This window comes from Miscanthus floridulus, chromosome 9 (assembly GCF_019320115.1).
Source record: "Miscanthus floridulus cultivar M001 chromosome 9, ASM1932011v1, whole genome shotgun sequence".
Lineage (NCBI taxonomy): Eukaryota > Viridiplantae > Streptophyta > Magnoliopsida > Poales > Poaceae > Miscanthus > Miscanthus floridulus.
In genome coordinates, this window is record NC_089588.1 from 85,854,529 (window position 1) to 85,861,213 (window position 6,685).

A 6,685-nucleotide genomic window follows, 5' to 3' on the forward strand; every position below is an offset into this window, starting at 1 on the left:
TTGAGCTGGTTCACGCTGATGAATCTGTGAGTCTCACAACAGCCGATCCAATGTATTGGGAGCTAGCCTAGCGTTTATACTTTATACCACTTTTCACCCGTGTGATCCACCTGTCAGGAAGGCTCGTCGCAAAGAAGGAAGGGCCTTCTACCTAAGGGCTAGTCACCCATCCCACTGCTAACCGACCCAATCCCGCTGCTCACTACCCCAAGCCTGCCACTCCCTGGCCTGATCCTGGTACTCCCGACAGTGAATCCGATGGGCCTGAGCTCCTAATGGTGGATCTCAGTGGCGAAGAGAAACTCAGCGGTGGTCGGCAGAGATATCCTCCTCTCCTCACATGGGAAATTGAGGGTGGTTTCTTGGATACACGGTGGCGGGGGTGAGTGGTCGGCGGAAGAGCTGACTGGCAATGGAGAGGAGAGGGTAGCCGAGGAGCTGTCCAGTGGTGAAGGCGAGCAGGTGAAGCAGCGCGGCTTACACACGGGTGAGGAGGGGTGCAGGTGGAGGGTAGCATGATGGGGGAGAGCGGCACGTGGATGGTGGCACAATAGTGAGGGAGAAGCTGGCTGCATTGAAAAAAAAGCTGGGGTCAGGCCACTTTTCCTGTTTTCCGCTTCACCAGTTAAAATGAGAGAAGCTCTTAAGCTGTGTGTTTGGGTATCTTTGCTGCATAGAAGAAAGGCATAAACTTCAAATAAGCCATGCCAAACAGATCTTTGGTGAATTAGAGAACAACCCAAACAAATCTCCTAATTTAAATTAATTGTAATTGGCAAGATGCTAATTTCTGATGGTGCCTTCCTTATCTGCATTGCCCATCCCCGCACTCCTCGCCTCCTAGCAATCCTATCACCGGCCCACGCGCGAACGCCATGGGAGAAGCCCTGATAGGAAGGCTGGAGGCGGCGGTATCCCGGCTGGAGGCACTCAGCGGTGGGGCGCGCGGCGGCGTGCCCGACACTACTGCATCAGCGCAGGACCTGGCGATTGTGGCCTTCGACGATCTTGTCGCCAGCGCGCTCGGCAGGGTGTCTGCGGCCTCCGGCAAGATCGGGGTGGATGTCGCCGAGGCGACGGGATTGGTGGAGAAGGCGTTCTTGGTTGGGAAGAACCTTCTTGTCAGGACCAACCAGACACAGGTGCGCCTCTTGTTCGTCTCAGCTTTCATTCCTCTCTCTCTGCGAATGACAGTGAAGTCTGAAATCTTAACATGGGAAATAAAGTATTTGCGCATTTGGTACATTTGTGGTTGATGATCAATTGTTAAATGCTTATGATTTGGTACTTGGTAGAAACCAACAATGGAGTCAGTGACGACGTTTATGGGGCCGCTGAATGAAACGATCTTGGAGGCCAACGCATTGGCGGAGGGGACGAGATCGATCTATGCCAACCATCTAAAAGCAGCAGCCGGTAGCCTGGCCGCTCTGGCATGGATTGGTTACACTGGCAAAGGTTGCGGTAAGTATCAACTATCACGTTCTAACCTTTTGGCAAATTATGTGATGGGGGGCTGAAACAACATGCCAATACATGTTCTGCTGCTGCTCGTGTATGTAAAGTGGGAGACTAACTGGATTGTGTATATCTCTTCAGGTATGCCTCTTCCGATTGCTCATGTAGAAGAGAGCTGGCAAATGGCAGAGTTCTACAGCAATAAGGTATATATTACTCACAGTTGACGACCTTTCTAATATGATACTAGGGTACCTTTGTTCCAAAAAAGAATGTCATTCTGGAAATGCACCTAGACAATATGTGAAGGGGTTTGTGATTGAAGGAGGAAATGATCAAATGAATCCTTATCAGGTACCAAGTTCTAGGGCAAAATGTGTAAATAATACAGTAAAACTCAAGGCTCCCAAGAAAATGGAAATGTGAAACTCAAAGACCCGTGTCCATACTTAATATTTATATTCAAGAAAAATACACGTTTTATAAAACAAAAACAAATTCAGAGTTAATTAACAGTTGAAAAGGACCACCAACTGCTTATCATAACACCATGTCTAACTAAGCTTATTCAAAGATTAACTGTAGTAGAGTTGATTTCCTAAGCACATATAGGTTCACTCATACTAGTGTTGGATAATGATATCATAGGTGCTTGTGGAATACAAAAATAAGGACCCTGATCATGTGGAGTGGGCTAAAGTCCTGAAAGAGCTTTATGTGCCCAATTTGCGTGATTATGTGGGTACTACCCATTGGGTCCTGTATGGCAACCGCCAGGAAGTGCAACCAACAAGGCACCTTCAGTCCCGTCCGCTCCTTCTACATCCCTTTCCATCTCTTCGGCCTCATCATCCCAACCAAAATCTGGAATGTCAGCAGTATTTGCTGAAATCAGCTCTCGGAAACCAGTGACACAAGGTCAGCTCAGTATGAGTTTTCATTTGATTTTCGGTTGAACAACTCGTACACCTGCCCAATTCATGCACTAAAATTATGTTATGGTTACTGCTTCACCTTCTTGTTATATATACAGGCCTCAGGAAGGTAACTGATGACATGAAGAGCAAAAATTGAACAGACAAAACAGGTGTTGTAGCTGCTGAAGGAAAAGAAACTCGCAATGCACATTCCTTTAGCTCAACTAAAGGACCTGCTAAATTGGAGCTCCAGACGGGTCGCAAGTAATTGTTATGTTCCTTCCTATCCAGAAATGCAAATAAACCATCAATGAAACAAGCTCACTCGATTAATGTCATTCTCTATCAGATGGGTGGTTGAGCATCATGTTGGGAACAAGAGCTTAATTATTGAAGACTGTGATACCAAACAGTCAGTGTATGTATATGGATGCAAGGATTGTGTGCTGCAAGTCAAAGGTACTTTCCCACCAAAGTGCTACGAATAAATCTTCATTCTTTTTTAAGAGAAAACAATAACTGTCCAAGCGTATATGTGGAAATTGTTGTGCAGGGAAAGTGAACAACATAACAATTGATAAGTGCACCAAAGTAAGCTAGTCTTATTCAAGGTACATCTGTTGACAAATCAACAAATACTTCCAGGGAATTCTTGTTGCTTCATTAACTTGTCATGTATTGTTCTCAGGGGGTTGTAGCGGCTTGTGAAATTGTGAATTGTAACAGTGCAGAGGTCCAATGTGAGGTAGATTTTCTTCCAAACATATATATAGAAGCGCTCCCATGCTCTGTGATCAAGATATCATATTTACTTGCATCAGTTGATGCAAATATCTTCTTATGCTTTCTAATGATACTACAGGGCTCGGTTCCGACTATATCAATAGACAACAAATCTGGCTGCCAACTTTACTTAAGCAAGGAATCTTTAGAGACATCTATAACAACCGCTAAATCAAGTGAAATCAATGTTCTTGTTCCAGATGCAAATGTTAGTTTGATCTCCTAACCAACGGCTTATTGGGCCTTGGTCACGCGCCCTGATCGGGGGCGCCCAACCCTACATGGTTGGTGGGCCCCCGTCGCACTGCGCTATATAAAGAGGTGGGGGCCGGCGGCTCAAAGCACGAGGTTCGCCATGAGCCGCAAACCCACCGATAAACCCTAGACCGATCTAAGAGGGCGCGCAGCCAGCGACGGGAAGCTCCGCTGACTCTCGCCGTCGCCACTGCTACGCCCCGTCTGCACTGCATCGACGTCCGTGCAACCTCTACTCCACCCGTCGCTGCCCGTGTGCTGCCTCCATCAACGAACCAGTGATGGCCAGCTCAACCGTGACTTCATCCGAAGGCTCAGGTTCAACACCAGCATCTCTACCCTATCTCCCACTCTCTACTTGTTCTAGTTCATCATGTTCAACAGCAAACCGTCTAGATCTACCCTAGTCGATCCACAGTTTATAACAATGGTACCAGAGCATACTAGCACGTAGATCTAGATAGGGGTAGAGAAAGAATGAGATCACGATCTCGGATCGGATCTGATGAAACCCTAACCCTAGATCGGGTTTTAGGGAAGGAAAAGTATGAAGAGGGGAACCAACCCGGTCCTCCCAACACCGCCGTCGCGCGGAAAAGCTATCACCGCCGCCATGGTTGGCGCGCGGACAGAGGCCCGGCTCGGCCGTGGCTCCCCAACCCATACCCTAACCCGCTCGGTGATTGACTGAGAAGGGAAAAGAACCGATTTCAAATCAGAAAAGCAAACCCTAACCCTAATCGGAAAATCGGGCCAAATCCGAATCAAAGAAACCGAAAGGGGAAATAAAGGGAAGAGGGTGGCTCGGCTCGACTCACCTCACCGTCGTGCACGCCGCCCCGCGGGGAAAAGAAAGGGCCGGCCGGGGCTGATCTGCTCGCCGGAACGGCCACTAGGGCACCGCGGCCAGGCCGCTCGACGGCGGTGCGCTCACCCGCTGGGGAGCGCGCACGCCGGCGAGGGGGCCGGAGACGGCGCCGGGGCTTGCTGATCTCTCTCGCCGTCGAAGCTCCTCGCTCGGTGTCTGCTGCGGCGGGACTGAGTGGAGAGGAGAGAGCAGTGAGGGGCGAAGAGAGAGAGAGAGAGAGAGAGCGAAGCCGAATGACGCTAGGTCAAGGGCGCCGCGACGGCCGCCGGGTTTTGATCCTGCGATGCGCGCGGGCAGCCGTCGGATGGAGACGGACGGCCACGAGCGAGTGGGCCAGCGCCGCAGCCCAGGCGGGAAAGGGCACGAGGCCGAATTCCCGGCCCAGGTCCAGGTTGCGGCCTGGCGCTGCGGCCTGGGCGCGGGGGTGCGCTGGAGCGCGCGGATGGGCCGCGGCAACTGGGCCGGGTGCGCTGGCGCGCGCGTGCGCGTGAGCAGGCCGTGGGCCGCGCGTGTGCTGGCTGGGCCGAAATGGCCTAATGAATAGAAATAGCTCAAAGTTTTTCTTTTATTTTTCCAGAAATATATATATTTGATGAATTTCAATTGGAAGTTGATGCAAATCTTTGTGCAAATTTTATCCAACGACAATTTTGTTCAGAGAACAGTGCAATATTTAAGAGTTTCTAGAAAAATAATTATGTTCATATTTAAATTTTCCGCTGCGTATTTAAAGCAATTATGGACTTTTAAATTAAATTCGAACCAACGGGAGAATTTGATTTTAAGAGCCAAGAGATAAATATGAGTTGATTATGATATTGTTATTTTCTGACCAACGTTGTTAATAGCAATATTATAATTTTAAATGATTATGCATTATTTCTATTTCTGCCCAACGGTGATGTAGATTTAATGTATAAAATAATTGTATGTTTTAATTTTGACCAACGTTAAACTAAGGCATGCAATTATTGTTGTTATTTCTGTTCTTACACTATTTGAATTGTGTTTTCAGGAGGATACAACTTGATGAGTTGTATCAAAGGGATCCCCACTCTAAAAGGTGATAACTATATTGAGTGGAAGAAAAAGATAGACCTGACCTTTATCCTCGCTGAGGTAGACTGGGTTGTCACCACACCGTGTCCCAAAGAACCTGTGGCACCGGTGAGGGAGACAGATGAGACTGATGCTGCATGGCAGAACAGAGAGCGGGATTTTGCTCCCGTAAAGATGTCCTATGACCTTGAGCATAGGAAATGGGTCACTGCCAACAAGAAGTGTTTGGAAGTGATAAAGAACACGATTGAGCCTGTCATCGTGGGCTCAATTCCAGATTGTGACACGGTCACAGAGTACCTAGATAGAATAAAGAGTCAGTTCACTGGCTCTTCAAAGACATATGCAACCCAGCTGATCAAGCAGCTGGTTACAGAAAGGTACTCTGGTGGCGGCAGTGGCATTAGAGAGCACATACTGAGAATGAGCAATCTGGCATCTAAGCTCAAACCAATGGATTTGGCACTCAAGGATGAGTTCCTTATTCATTTGATTTTTGCTTCTTTGCCTAAAGAATTTGATACATTTGTTGTTAATTACAACATACAGCCTGAAAAATGGGATTTAGAAAAGCTCATAGCCATGTGTGTGTAGGAGAAGGAAAGAATAAAAGTTTCACAAGGTGGTTCTGTCAACTACCTAAAAGATAATAAAAAGAACTATAATAACAGCTCTTCCTCCAAATCATCTGGAAAAGGTCCCATGCAACAGTCTCAGAACCAGCAATTCCCAGTGGCTAAAGACCAGTGTCTCCACTGCAAGAAGACGGGACATTATAAAAAGAATTGTCCTGATTTCTTAAAGATGATTATGAAGAATAAAGGTGAGAACATTATTACGTTTGTAAATGAATCCTTGTATGTAAAGTTTTCAAAATCTACTTGGTGGATTGATTCAGGTGCAACTATTCATATTGCTAATTCATTACAGGGATTCCGTTCGATGAGAACTTTGCAAAGAAGCGAAAGTTTCATTAAAGTCGCAAATGGAGTACAAGCAGACGTTGAGGCCGTTGGAGATCTTCCTCTAGAGCTTCCAGATGGCTTCATAATTTTTCTTAGAGATGTTCTTTATGTACCTTCTTTGCAAAGAAACCTGATTAGTGTATCAAAATTGGACCATGATGGTTATGATTGCCATTTTGGAAATGGCAAATGTCGAATATTGTTTAATAATAAATGTGTTGGTCTTGCCATCCGACAAGATGAGCTTTATTTATTATCACTTCGTGAAAATGTGAATTCCGTATGTGATGTGAATGAAAATGTATCCTCATCGAACAATGAAAACAGAAAACGAAAGAGAGCTCACGATGCGTTGTCGAAATTATGGCACTGTCGTTTAG

The 6,685-nt window shown here is 46.7% G+C and overlaps 1 pseudogene; it reads left to right on the forward strand.

Moving 5' to 3' along the window:
* The first annotated feature begins 875 nt into the window (after nt 1-875).
* LOC136482305 (cyclase-associated protein 1-like) lies at nt 876-5,771 on the forward strand (annotated as a pseudogene).
* The last annotated feature ends 914 nt before the right edge of the window (nt 5,772-6,685 follow it).